Genomic DNA, 14,712 nt, shown 5'->3' on the forward strand with positions numbered 1-14,712 from the left:
TTTACTTCACTGGAATGTGAACGTTTTCTAGCAAGAGGTAATGTTATATATCGAAGGAGATTGCTGCATCATCCACAAGCAAATGAAGAGTTTGAGAGGTCCACTGGGACTCTGAAAGACCGCTCACAGACCACAGAGGGGGAAAATGGTTGAAGCCATTTATTACTGAATCTTTGGAGGTTTATAGAGCTACACATCACACAGTGACAGAGACATCACCAGCAGAAGTTGTGTGGAAGAAAGATGTGCTGGAGCTGGGTGGCTAATAAATTAAAATACATACATACATAAGGTAAAGGTAAAGGTTTCCCTTGACGTAAAGTCCAGTCGAATCCGACTCTAGGGGGCGGTGCTCATCTCCGTTTCTAAGCCTTGGAGCCGGCGTTGTCCGTAAGGACCCGTCCGTGGTCATGTGGCCAGCATGACGACACGGAACGCCGTTACCTTCCCGCCGAAGCGGTACCTATTGATCTACTCACATTTGCATGTTTTCGAACTGCTAGGTGAGCAGGAGCTGGGACGAGCAACGGGAGCTCACCCCGCCGTGCGGTTTCAAACCACCGACCTTCCGATCGACAGCTCAGCGGTTTAACCCGCAGCGCCACCGCATCCCTTACATACATACATACATACATATTAAATGTGACTGGAGTAGTATGGTGACCACCAGACATGAAGACAAGATGGAAAAGAAACAAGAGGAATTTCAAAATGGTCCAGATCCACAGATGAGGCTAAAGGACTAGAGTAAAAGAAAGAGATGTTACATTTCCTCACAAATTTCTTGGAATAAAGGGACATTATTGTTGGCAGATTGCTGGGAAAGCCTTTGGCCCAGGAGAGATCAGAAAAGTCACACACCAGGCATTTCTATAAAATAATTTTATTTACAGAAAGCAAAACATATTTAAAAGCTTCTGCATTCTTGCAGGCTCTCAGTGAGAGCAGCTTGACTCTCTACATGCCTACACATGTAGAGGGAAACAGAAACTAAAACAAGTCCAGGCAAGTTCTTTCCCCCAGGTGCAAAAAAATTAACATCCGAAAAGGGGACAGTTGAATTCAACCTCTTCACCCAGCCAAAATGATTAGTTACCATAGTAACTTTAATCTGTAGTAGAAAACATTAACACTCCCCTTTTTATACTACAGAATAAGATGCCAACCAATTTTCTTTGACAACTCTGTATGTCTTTCCATTCACATTATTTTAACATTATCTCCCCTTTGGTTTAACAGAAAGCTACCATCCTTCTCCCTGTGTATTTCCAAGCCTAGATAATTTGTTACAGTTCCAAGGCTTTTTAATGTGAAATGGCTTTTCATGCAGGCTTCAAAATCGAGCCTTTGTTTTTCTGTTGATGTGAACAGCAGCAAATCATCAACATAAATGCACAGATACATACAGCCTTGTTTGTCTTTCTTCATATATACACATGGATCTGCTTTTCCTTTTTCAAAACCAAAATTCTGCAGTTTTTCATCTAATTTTTGGTTCCAGCATCTAGCAGCTTGTTTTAACCCATAGATTGACTTCTGCAGTTCACAGACTAGATTCTCCCCTTTTTCATAGCCAGAGGGTTGCTGCATGTATAATTTGTGGTCTAAATCACCATAGAGAAATGCAGTTTGAATGTCATAGTGGTGAACTGACATTCCTTTGAGTGCAGCAATTTTTAACAGTAATCTAATTGATTCACCTTTAGTAACTGGTGCAAAAGTCTTGTCAAAGTCTAAATCTTTCCTTTGAGTGAACCCTTTTGCAACTAACCTTGCTTTATATTTTTGGAATTTTCCATCAGCATCCCTTTTCAGTTTGAAAACCCACCTGCAACCTAGACAGCGTTCATTGGGAGGTAGATTTACCAGTTTCCATGTTTTTTTTTCTTTCAAGGATGCTAACTCCGGTTGCATGGCAGAATGCCAATTTTGTGCAATCTCAGGTGGTAAAGCATTCATTTGTTCTAAAGACTCAGGTTCTGCAAATATGTGAAAAGCCTTTACTGTTTCAGCCTGAAAACGTGATGGAGGAACGCCTTTATTACTCCTCTGAGATCTGCGAGGTAATATAGGGCTTAAATTTTGACTCCTATAACTTTCCTGAGAAGCATCTATCTCATCAGACAGATCTTCAGTTTGCTTTTCTGGTTTAACGTCCTCATCAGGCAAAAGATCACCATCAGCAAGTCCTTGCTGTTCTCTTGTGGTGGTCAGTTCAACTGGAGAGCTAGAATTTAATCTCCCCCAGTTTTGTTCAGCAAAAGAAGCGCTTTTGCTAATTATTAATTTCTCTCCCATTATGAACCTGTAGCTCCTCTGGCTTTGTTCATAGCCAACAAAGATGGCTTTCTTTGTTGTGGGGCCTCCTTTCCTTCTCTGCTGTTTTGGAATGTGAACCCATGCAGTACTACCAGACACTCTAAGATGGCTTACCTTTGGTTTCACACCATAAAACAAATGGAATGGAGTGTCCTGAATCACAGAGTTATACAACCTGTTCTGAACATAAGTGGCAGTCGATATTGCCTCTCCCCAGAACTTAAAACATAATCGTGAATCTTTTAACATGCATTCCATCGCATTTTGCAAGGTTCTGCCCTTTCTTTCAGCAACACCATTTTGCTGAGGGGTGTATGGGTTAGAAAGAATTTGTTCTATCCCTTTTTCCACTAGGAACCTTCTGAATTTGTGAGAAAGGTATTCTCCTCCTCTATCACATTGGAGTGCAGATACAGGCCTAGGGAATTTTCCATTTGCCCATGTCACAAAACTTTTAACTTTCTCAAATGCCTCATCTTTATGTTTTAAGATGTAGATAAATCTGTATCTTGAGAAATCATCAATGATGGTCATTGCATACCTTGCTTGTCCAAGACTTGGAGCAAAAGGACCAATAATGTCAGAGCGTACAATTTCCAAAGGTCTAGTTGTAACTCTGTCACTGTGCTTACTCACAGGAGCTTTTAGTGTTTTGCACTCTTTGCAAACTACACAGTCTAAGTATTTGTCACAGGGTTTTATCTTTAGGTCAGCACACAGCTGTGGCATTTGTGCTATATACTTGAAATTAGCATGACCAAATCTCCTGTGCATCAGGTGTACACATTGGTCATGATATGGAGTGTTGCCAACTGCAGCCTTGCAGCTTGGCTTCCTTGCATTTTGCACAATGTACAAGGAGTCTTTTAACATACCAGTAGCACACAATTTTCCATGTTTACGTATCTCACAACCATTTTTCTTAAAAGTTATGACATACCCTGTTGCAGCCAATTGTGCCACAGATAAAAGGTTTGATTGTAAATTTGGCACATACAACACACCTTTTACAGTTTCTCCTAAGCAGGATAAATACAAGTCACCTTGCCCCATAATTTTGGTCACAGACCCATCAGCCAAAGATACACTTTGTCTTTCAGTTTTAGACAGTGACACAAAAGAGCTTTTACAATTACATAAATGACAACTGGCCCCAGAATCTAACACCCATACATCAGAATTACCCTTCTCAGCCACCTGTGCAATTTGGGTTGTCTGAAGAGCCTTCTTCTGTGTTGCCCTTGTGTTCTTCTTCTCTGTCTTTCTACTCTTGGGTCTCAAGGCACCGTCTTTCTGCAAATGTCCAGCTGAACCACAGGTGAAGCATCGCTGGCTGGCTAGCGCTGTGGCCTCAGCTTCCTTTCCCTTCTTTTTCCTTGTTTTCTGGTACTGCAGCTTTCCAGAAGAGATGGGGGGGATCTTTCCTCTCTCTTCTCCCATTCAGCGAGTAAGCGCTGTGTAACATACGATGGGGTGAGGTCTGCTTCAGGCATAGCCTCCAGGGTACAAATCAGCGTGTCCCACGTTTCATTCAGTGAGGACAGGAGGATATATGATTTTGTGAGAGGTGTAAATTCCATTCCTCTCTCCTGCAACTCAACAAACAGCTGCTGAATATAATGCAGGTGCTCAGGAAGGCTATCTCCTTCTGCAAGGTAGGCTTTGTACAGCTTTTTTGTCAGGGTAACTTTACTCCCTGCTGTTGCCTTTACATACAAGTCTCTTAAAGCGTCCCAAGGTTGCTTTGCAGACTGCATACCTCACACATGGACTAGCTGATTGTCCTCAACTCCCAGGATAATGGTGGCTCTAGCCCGCTCATCCTGTCTCAGCCATTCAGCACTGGGATTTTGGGGGGTTTGCTCACCAACTGGCACCCAAAGATTCTCTCTGTGAAGATACATCTCCATCTTCAGGGCCCAATTCAAATAGTTGGTCTCTGATAGGCATCGCTGAGGGCTGGGAGGTAGCCATGGCTTCTTCCTTCTTTTGCAAGTCACCTTAGCTGGCTTCTTTGTCCTGTAGACCGGCAGTTGCTGGAAAATCTCCAGGTGGCTCCAAAGAAAATCTTCACAGGTCTTTGCTACCTGCCTTTAAATTGTGCATGAGGTGTGGAGCTGATCTCTCTTTTCTCTCTGGGTTGTACTGGGCTTACTGGGCTGTTTACTGGATGCATAACCTGTTGGCAGATCGCTGGGAAAGCCTTTGGCCCAGGAGAGATCAGAAAAGTCACACACCAGGCATTTCTATAAAAATAATTTTATTTACAGAAAGCAAAACATATTTAAAAGCTTCTGCATTCTTGCAGGCTCTCAGTGAGAGCAGCTTGACTCTCTACATGCCTACACAGAAGGGAAACAGAAACTAAAACAAGTCCAGGCAAGTTCTTTCCCCCAGGTGCAAAAAAATTAACATCTGAAAAGGGGACAGTTGAATTCAACCTCTTCACCAGGCCAAAATGATTAGTTACCATAGTAACTTTAATCTGTAGTAGAAAACATTAACAATTATAATCATAAATTGTTGCATGGGTTGCTGTGGCATACTTCTCCCTTGCTGCAATATTTGTGGAGGAAGATGCTGCACAGTCAGCATTTGATGACCTTGGGTTTGCCTCGGGACTAGAAGGCTCAAGGGGGTTACATGACGGGCTGTGAGAATAACCTTGAGGAACAGGAGGAAGAGCCACAGCCGAGGCAATGGTCGGATAAGAGAAATCTGGGTTCAAAGCAGGAATGTAATGTAAGAAAATGGCTCAGACTTGACCGTCCCTAGTTTTCTTTAGGATAAAGGCAGGGAGGGGAGAGGCCCATTCGCACTTGCAAGGTTCTGTTACTGTAACCCTATAATAAAAGCAGTTTTAGTATTCATGACTTTGGTGTCCAAGTCTGGTCTACCTTGAAGGGCCAACAAGTGAGGAGTGGGACCAGTTAGGAGCCGAAGCTGAAATGTAGTTCCTTTGCCAGTTTGGACTGAAGCTGGTGTTCTGTAAATGTGGGGTTTGATACGAATTGTTCCGAGGGGAATAAAAGTGACATGCGATTGTTGTCATTGTGTAATGTGATTCTAAGGGGCTTGGAAGGGTAAGCTGGTGGGAAGGAGTGAGTAGATAAAAAAGGGGTGGGTGGCTGCTGTACTTGGTCATGTGGAAGCAGCTTTAAATGAACATGCTGATTGGCATTTGGAGGATCCAGTGGGGCTCTACAAAAATGGCTCTACAACTTTAATCTTAAAGTCATGACATTGGGAGTGACTCCATGTGCATCCTCAGCACAAACAGGCCCAGCGAGGCCTCTTCTGCCACTGTTGGGCTCTCGGAGGCCCTGCAGTTCCCAGTCTCAGGCAGAGAAGGACTTCCACCGAGCTACCTCCTGCTTGGGGATCCCCCCTTAGCCGCCGCCTCCTCCTCCCTGCACCCCTGGGGGGGGCTGCCCTGTCTTTGGCCCCAGGGTGGGGAGATCTGGAGCCCCAGAAACCTCTTGCCACTGCTGAGCTGCCGCTGAACAAGCATGCGGTGGACTGGGTATGCTTCCAACCTGCTGGGCCACAAGTCCTGTCAAATTCCACTGCTGCTGTATCCCGTTGAGCCTAAAAATATTCCTCTTTAGGACTGAGCGCATAACATATAAACATGAAAGCACTTATTATCTTTTAATCACCAGCTTTGTCCTCGCCACTTTTAGCAGTCGCTGTTATGTTCCCATCAGGATGAAAATTAATTTGTCATTTCAGCAGTATTTTTAGGAAGGTTTGCATCTTCTTTGCTTTCTCTCCCACTTCAGAAGAAGACGGTGCCTGGAGGGTCCTTTGCACCCCTCTCTTTGTGTTTCCATAGTGCTCCCACCTCCTGGGCCTGGGGAGAGCCCTGCAGCAGGCGGATGCCTGGCCAAGGCAGTTCAGGCATCAAACTCTTCAGGATTCCGGAAAATGAGATGAAAACAGAGCAGTCCTTACCAAGCTTGCCAAGCTTCTCCTGGAGAGCTTCAAGAGTTGCTCTGCAATAAACTTTTGAAATAGTCCACCCATACTTTTTTATTTCTTCCCTTCTTTAAAGAATTTATATAGCTGCCCATCTAAACCAAATAATTCTGGACAGCTAACAAATCATACGCATAAAATAACACACTATAACGGCCACCAGGCAACACGTAATGAAAATATCCTCAGGAAACATCTCATGGCACAAAAGAAAACACACAAACCAGGCTGTGCTAACATCTGTAATGGTATGTGGGAATGACCTTGGGAGGTGAGGGAAGAGATGGTGCCTAGGGAACGATCAGATAAAAGGGAAAGGAGCCTGCAGCTGCATAATGGGAAGAGAAAGAAACTCAGAAAGGATCCGCCCTAACTTATCAGGCCATAAAAAAGAGATGACGGGAGATTTGTATTTTCAGACTTGCAAGATTCTATCAATGTAGCCTTACAATAAAGTAGAACTAGCTCATCTGGTTGTGTTTCCTGCCAGGTCCACCTGGGAGGGCCAACATGGCCCCAGTGCCTGAGAAAGCTGTTCTTTAATCCTAAAAGATCAACAGGGTTGGGCCCTCTGGGTTTGCAGGGAGGCGCTTCCCAAGGGCAGGTACCACAAAATAGCAGAGACAGGAAAGAACAGCCCAGCAGACCCCCCAGTTGCTCAGCAAAGGACTTCTAGAGAACCAGGGCAAAAAGTAACCTGCTCCAACTTCATTGTCAAAAACTAAAAAAGGGAACTTTTGCTTTTCCACTTGCATTGCTTGGGCACCAGGCTTGGCAGGACACTGTTCACTGTGTGCCTTTATGAAATGGGCAGTTTTTCTTCCATCAATCACCAGATGTTCTGGAGTGCCAGGAGGTTTGACATGGCTTTTTGGCAAGCATGGTATCCCTCACTGGTGTCCCTCACTGGTCATTTCACAGGGGTGACTTGGCCTTTCCTAGGCAAGGATGATTGGTAATGCCAGTATTTCTCAACCTTGGCCACTTTCAGATGTGTAGACTTCAACTCCCAGAATTCCTCAGCCAGCAAGGCTGGCTGGGGAATTCTGGGAGTTGAAGTCCACACATCTGAAAGTGGCCAAGGTTGAGAAACACTGGGTAATACTGTATGTTAGCAAAGATGGCAGAAGCAAGCTGGCCCAGTGAGAAAGGCATGCCACATGGAAAGTGGCTGAACCTGATGCTCGGTCACATGAAAGCTGAAAGGGAGCGGGAGAGAGAGCCAAGAAAATGAATGGAAGTGAAGGGGCTCTGGAAGGAATAGACTTTAATTAGGAGATAAAACTCCTGGCTGCTACTCGTGTCGGTGTAAGGGAGCTCACAGACTCCTCAGCTCCCTCCCGCCTCACCCCCACTTCCTTCTCCCTGTATAGAAGTGAAGTTTTAGCACTGTATATTATTTGCAAGCAACCCCAGCAGCAATTGCAGCTGCAGCCAAGGTTGCAGTTTGCCCTTTGCAGTCACCTGTGCTATTTGCTGCAAGGAAATGGGTCCTGACTTTGATTTGCAGTCCAGCCTCCGTGGGATGACTCAATCAAATCTTTGTCTTCAACGCTTTGCATGGCCCTACTGAAACAATAATGAATTAACCAAATTTGGGGACACCCTTGATTGTGATCTAAATGAATTCTTATGAATTTCCCCTGATCGTAGTAGCAACTTTTCAAAACAAGAGAGAGATGAAATTCTCCCTGGATACAAAGAACTTTGCTAGTCACACCTAGCCACAAATAGCCCTTTGTCTGCAAGATGCTTGAAAGAGTCTTGTCTGCAGTTGACGTTCTTGGAAGACACAGATTCTCTTGGCCCTTTTCATCTGGGTTCAGGCCTGCTTCTGGTACAGAATGAGACATGGTCACTCTAATAGATGACTTCCTGTGGGACAGGGACAGGGAGTGTGCCCCTGTTGATCTCTGTGATGGTTGATACTATTGACAATGGTACTCTCCCCAGGGGCTACAGTTATTCAGCTTGAACTTGCAGGGACTGAGTTTTGAACATCTGCACCTCTACTTCCTGGTATCTCTGCTAAGAAGTTCCCCTGGGGACTATTCTGTCTCCACTGATACATAACAACTATATGAAATTGGTGATCCTAAAGGGTTTAGGAGCTGGAAGTCACTAATATGCAGATGACCCTCACCTCCCTTTCTCCATAGCATCTGCATGAGAGGGTGATTCAGGGTGTGCACATCATGAACAGTGTCTGGATGCAGAGATGGAGTGGATAAGAACCAATAAACTAACACAATCTTAACAAGATTAGGTCCTAAGCAACTTTGGACCAAGATGTCTATCAGATCACCTTTCTCATTATAGACCTGGTTGTCACTGAGATGATCACAAAAGATCTGAACTCTTGAACCAAGAGCTTCAGTAGGGAGGACATTAACTTTCCTCTTTGAAATTATCAGCCAACTATGAGAAGCTTTCAGAGATTAGAATTATAGATTGTTGGGAGATATAATCAACCACCACAAGAGCTGAGGGTGATGCCTTACAAAAGCAAACCCCAGGATCTTATGAAAGATTTTGCTTAATGATTTGCTGAAATCAAGGTATACTATGTCCACTGCATTCCCATAATCAGCTGATCAAGTCACTGTTAGAAAACAGAGATCTGGTTTGGTTTGTCATAAGAACTAGTTAGGATGCCAAATAACTGGAGGAGGATAAATATTCCTCCTATATTCAAAAGTCGGAAAAAGAGGATTTAGCAAATTACAATGTAGTCAGGCAAAAGGACATCTGGGAAGATTCTAGATTAAATTATACAGAGATTGGTCTGTGAGTACTTTGAAAACAATGTGATAGCTGTCAGGCCAGCATGGATTTGTACTGAACATCTTCTCAGGCTTCTATTATGCCATTGCTCTATGGGCTAGCTTCCTTAATATATTGTGAGAAAGTCATAGAGATAGCTTGATTCAGCAAAGCATTTAACAATGAAACATACAGTATGACCACTGCAATGTCCAATTAGCAGACTTTGTGTGGGCTGGGTGACATGACAATTAAATGAACCCATGGCTGGCTCAAACACTGTATGCAGAAGATTGCTGGCCAGTGGCTCCTTATTCGACTGCGGACTGCAGTGACAGAGGTTCAGTCTTGGGTCCTCTGCTCTTCCACATGAATGAAGAGGTAGGGTGAATGCTTATGAAATTTGCTGATGACTCATAATATGCTGGGAGAGCTGATATTCTAGGAGACAGAAGTAAAATTCCAAAGGATCTTGACAGATTGGAGAACTCGGGTGAAGGTAAGAGAAAGACATATAACAGAGACAAGAAAATGAAATATAACAGAGACAAATGGATGGGGGATTCCTGGCTTGGAAATGGTACTTATGTAAAAGACCTTGGAATAGGAGTTGGAAAATGTGATTTGGCTTCAAAACAAAGAAACTTTAGGTTGCCTCTATAGTATTTTCCAAATCACAGGAAGGAATCATTCCACTTTATTTATTTAGGAACTCAAAGACACTTACAAAGAGAACTAAAAATATAAATTGACAAAGCAATAATAAAATAGTAAAAAAACAACCATGTCAAGGGAAGATGAAAACTTAAATCACAAACTCTCCAGCGGGTTCACAAATCACCCAGCACAGTGCCTGCCAGAACAGCCACTTTTTAAAGATAGCAGGGTTGGGGCCACAGGGACCTTGCAGGGATTGCTGTTTCAAAGGGCAGGCATGTGTCCTGTAAGATGACATTGACTTGAAGGGACCTGGAGCATGCTAACCCTATCAAATCTTATAGGACAGACAGAGATTTTATTTATTTGTTTGTTGATTTGTTTTTTTATTAAATTTCTCTGCTGCCCATCTCACGTACAACAACTCTGGGCAGCTTACAATAGTAAAAATGACAAATCACTAACAATTCAATATAAATACATTAAAAAAAATAGAAATATAAATACAAAGTATAAAATATAGAATATAAAATATAAAATTCAAGATGGGAAGTAAGATCTTAACCTTGGCACCCTCACAGGGCCAACCACTCCCATGAATAGCTGTCCCCCCTCCCATCCCAGGCCAGGTGGCATAGCCATGTTTTTACTTCCATCCAGAAGGCCAGAGAGTGGGACCCTGTCTTACCCCCGGGGGTAACTTGTTCCAAAGCATGGGTGCTACGGCAGAGGAGGCCCTCCTCCTGGACCCTGCCAATCAGCAGTCCCTCATGGACAGGGTCTGCAACATTCCCTCTCTGCCTGACTGGGTGGGACAGGTCGATGTAACAGGGGTGAGGCAGTCCCTCGGGTAACCTGGACCTATGCCATGTAGGGCTTTAAAGGTGATAATCAACACCTTGAATTGGACCCGGAAGCAAACTGGTACCCAATCATGCAGCAATGCTGTTATATGTGCCCTCCTTGAGGCTTCTAAAATGAAAAAGTAAAAACTGAAACTAAAAAGATAATTGGAAATAGATGATCCTGCAAATATCCAGGCCCTAAATCATCAAAGATTTTACAGATGACAACCAGAGGCTTGAATTATGCTTGGAATGCAAATGGTAATCAGTACACCTCCAAAGGTGAGGTGTCACATAGGTAAACAGGAGCCAGGAAAGTTACAGATCCCAAGGAACACCACAAAGTAAGTGCCTTGGGCTAGATCTCTCTCCACCATCACCAACACCTACTGGAACTGGCCCAAGGATGAATTCACCATTGCTTGGACCCAACCACATGTTGTCTCCTGGGTAGTTTTGACCATGAGGGTCATGGATCTGACACCCTGATAGACCCAACCCTGTCCACTTTATCCATATCTACAAGCTCAAACTTCTCCCAGATAAGAAGACAAAATCCTATTCCAGGATCTTCCAAGCAATTCAGAGAAGATCTGAGTGATTTTATGCATCAGATACCTAGAATAATGCTTTCAGCGGCTCTTCAGATGTTCCTCTGACCCTTCCCTTCCTAGTAGGAACCAGGTTACCCTAAGCAGGGCCACCAGACAGCAATCTGAGGATGCAATAAGAATGGAAAATAATTATGTCTTGTCACACTTATCACCACGATTTAGACACTACTATGGGATCCTACACCTGTTTCCTCAAACTCACTCCTTGACTTTCTCCACTGGTGCTCTAGTTATCTCTTCTGTTATTTTATTTCCCAGAAATCTTCCAAAAATCAGGCAGGTCCCCAAGTTCCACATACGGGAAGAAGCTTCTCTGTCAGCCCTTTGAGGACAAGAATCACAAACCATGGGTACTAATACTAGCTTTATTGTAAGGTTACAGTAACAGACACTTGCAAGTCTGTAAGTACCTCTCCTCTCCCTTACTTTTACTCTCCCCAGAACTAGGGAGGGTCCCTTCTGGGATGCCTTCTCCACCCCCACCCCTCCTTCAGGCTCAGATTTCATTTCTCAGACCGTTGTCTAGGCTGCAGTTCTTCCTCCTGTTTCCCAAGGCCATTCCCACATACCATTACATTCTCAGGTACACTCCAGTTCAAAGCCACCATCACACTCTTGTTCCAAGTGGTGACTAGGGCCAAATAGTGACTTGTTCCAAGTAGTGATTCTGCCTATTGAAGCCTCAAAAAACTCCCCAAGCTCTCTCTGAAACCTAGCTGGGTCCATCAGGTGTCAGGAAACTGATCAAATAGGTCCAATTTTTCAGTGGTGGGGAACAGCAACAGAAATCTCAAAAGCAATCAGTTGTGCTCTGATGTAATCTGTGGTCTGACCATGAAAAGGGACAGGAGTTAAGATCCCTCAAGACTGAAGCCATTAGTGGACAGCTAGGACTGCTGAATGGAGCAGAGCTTAATACAGCAAAAAGACACACACAGAAAAGAATATTATCTAAAATAGCATTAATGAGCACGTTGAGAGAAATACAGGTTATTGATCTTACACACTTAGCCCACCCAAGCATAAAGAATTACACACATAGACAAAGTAGGTTCAAAAGTAAGCAAAAGAAAAAAGGACTTACTCATTTATTTGGTCCACTTACATCCACTCAGGAAAATGATTCTTGTTCTTCTTTCTTTCCCTAAACTGAATTAACCCTTAGCCTTTATTACTGCTAAAGGCTGCATGCAGAAAGGGGGAACCTCCTGATTCTAGGTCCATGCATGGCCCCAGATGGAAGGAGCAGCAGCATGCTCCCTTCTCAGATGGTGGAGGAGGTAGGACTGAAGGAATGTGGGAGGGACACCACACTGCTTCCTCCAGAAGCACATAGAGAATTGCATCCTAGAATGAACCCATCCTCATGCTAATGAGGCATGCTGATTTGCTGGGACCTCCAATAAAGATAAAACCCATATCCAACATGTGACCACATATGTGTGTTAAGCCCTTGATGATTTGGTCAAGTTCATGATGGTCACAAAATCCTGAGCTGCTTCAAACTCTGCACCAAGAGAAGGAAGGTAGAAGTCCCCTGCCCAGAAGATCAGTACCCTAACAAGGGCAAAGATCACTGCATGGCCAAGAAGATCCACTTCCTTTCCTATCAAGAGACCTTGGGATACACTTTAGCTTCTCTTGCTCTTTCTCTGTCCATGATCACATCTGCAGTCCTGGTGATTTTCCTTAAGCATTGCGACACACTGATCATCAAGGCCAACAAGTGAGATCTTACCTATGTCCTCCTGGTCTCCCTCCTGCTCTGCTTCCGCTGCTCCTTCCTCTTTGTTGGTTGACCCGGGAAGCTCACCTGTCTCTTCTGACAAACTGCCTTTGCCATTCTCTTTTCCCTTGCGATTTCCTCTCTGTTGGCAAAAACTGTCATGGTGGTTCTGGCCTTCATGGCCACCAAGCCAGGGAACAGGACAAGGAAACTCTTAGGAAAGCCACTGACCAACTCCATTGTCATAGCCTGTCCCTTGGTCCAAGCAGTTCTTTGTGCCACCTGGCTGGTAACCTCTCCCCTGTTTCCCAACTTGGACTTCCACTCCTTGGTAGGAGAGACCATCTTGGAATGTAAGGAAGGCTCAGCTTCACTGTTTTACACTGTCCTCCTATCTGGATTTCCTGGCCCTCCTCAGTTTCACAGTGGCCTTTCTGGCTAGGAAGTTGCCTGACAGCTTTAACAAAGCCAGGTTCATTACTTTTAGCATGCTGGTCTTTTGCAGCATTTGGATCACCTTCCTCCCCACCTACCTGAGCACCAAAGGGAAATCCATGGTGGCCGTGGAGATCTTCTCCATTTTGGCCTCTGGAGCTGGTTGCTTGGTGTGTATCTTTTTCCCCAAATGCTACATTATCCTACTGAGACCTGAACTGAATAGCAGAGAAAATATAATGAGGAACAAAAATTTCTGAGTAATACAGAGATAGGACACATTCATTTTTGCTATGGGCATGGTTAAAAATTGAAAACATTTCTTACCAGTGATTAAATGAGAAAGGGGCATGTCTTTTAAATAATTGGTTATCAAGTTTTGTGACTGATCACAATATACCTATTAACCTGCAAGAGTCACCCATCCTTTGTTGGAATTATCAGGGGTCAACTCAGCATTGTCTCATAAGCATAAGGGGGACTTTCTAGTAAACGCATCTCTATTGTGCTTGAGGGATGTCACATGGGTCACCCAATTTCCATTTCCTCCTTCTTCTTGGGCTTGGGGATTAACAATCTCCATTACCTCTTGGGCACACCTGCAAGCAGGAGGTGCTGCAGAATGCAGCTCTCCTCCTCCTTTATCTTGCTTGCATGCAGACATTTCTATTCCACATAGAAATGTGTCTACAAAGAACCAGTGATGAATAAGTACTTTCTACTATGAAGCTGCTTTTATCCAGATCTACTGAATAAACATAAGCTACCTTTTTTTTTCTCTTTATCTAACTACTGTATGAAAACTGAATTATTTTCAGAATGTAATTAAGCTAAATTTGCAAGTTTTGGTTCATGCTTCTACTTTGCAAGATTGTTGTTAGCTGCTTGGAGTTCTTTTATTAACCTTTAAAAACTGCATCAAGGGTTATGGGCCCAGGACAAAACCAGTACAGCCCAGCAGAGTCCAGTATACTGACCAAGAACTGATTTTTGAAAGGGGTTTTTGGCCTCACAGCCAAAAGGAAGCCGCTGGCACATTTAAAGGACAAAGTTCAGAATTTTTTTTTCCTTCTCTCTGAAAAGTGGAGAGAGAGGAGGGAGTTCCCCCCATACCAAGATTGACTGAGGATAATTACTCAGCATGGCTATTAAGATTGAGGATGCAGCTAGATTTTGAAGACTGTTGGGATGTAATGGATTTACCTGAACCTAAACCAGAGGATGGGGAGGAAGCCAAAAGACAGTGGAAGAAAAAGGATAAGAGAGATAAAATTCTTATGCTAGATCTCTTCCAGATCATAGATTAGCAGAGATTAAAAATATTTCTACTGCGAAGGAAATGATTAAGAATTTATGCACCCTATACTCAGAAGCT

This window comes from Candoia aspera, chromosome 14 (assembly GCF_035149785.1).
Source record: "Candoia aspera isolate rCanAsp1 chromosome 14, rCanAsp1.hap2, whole genome shotgun sequence".
In the NCBI taxonomy this organism is placed as follows: domain Eukaryota; kingdom Metazoa; phylum Chordata; class Lepidosauria; order Squamata; family Boidae; genus Candoia; species Candoia aspera.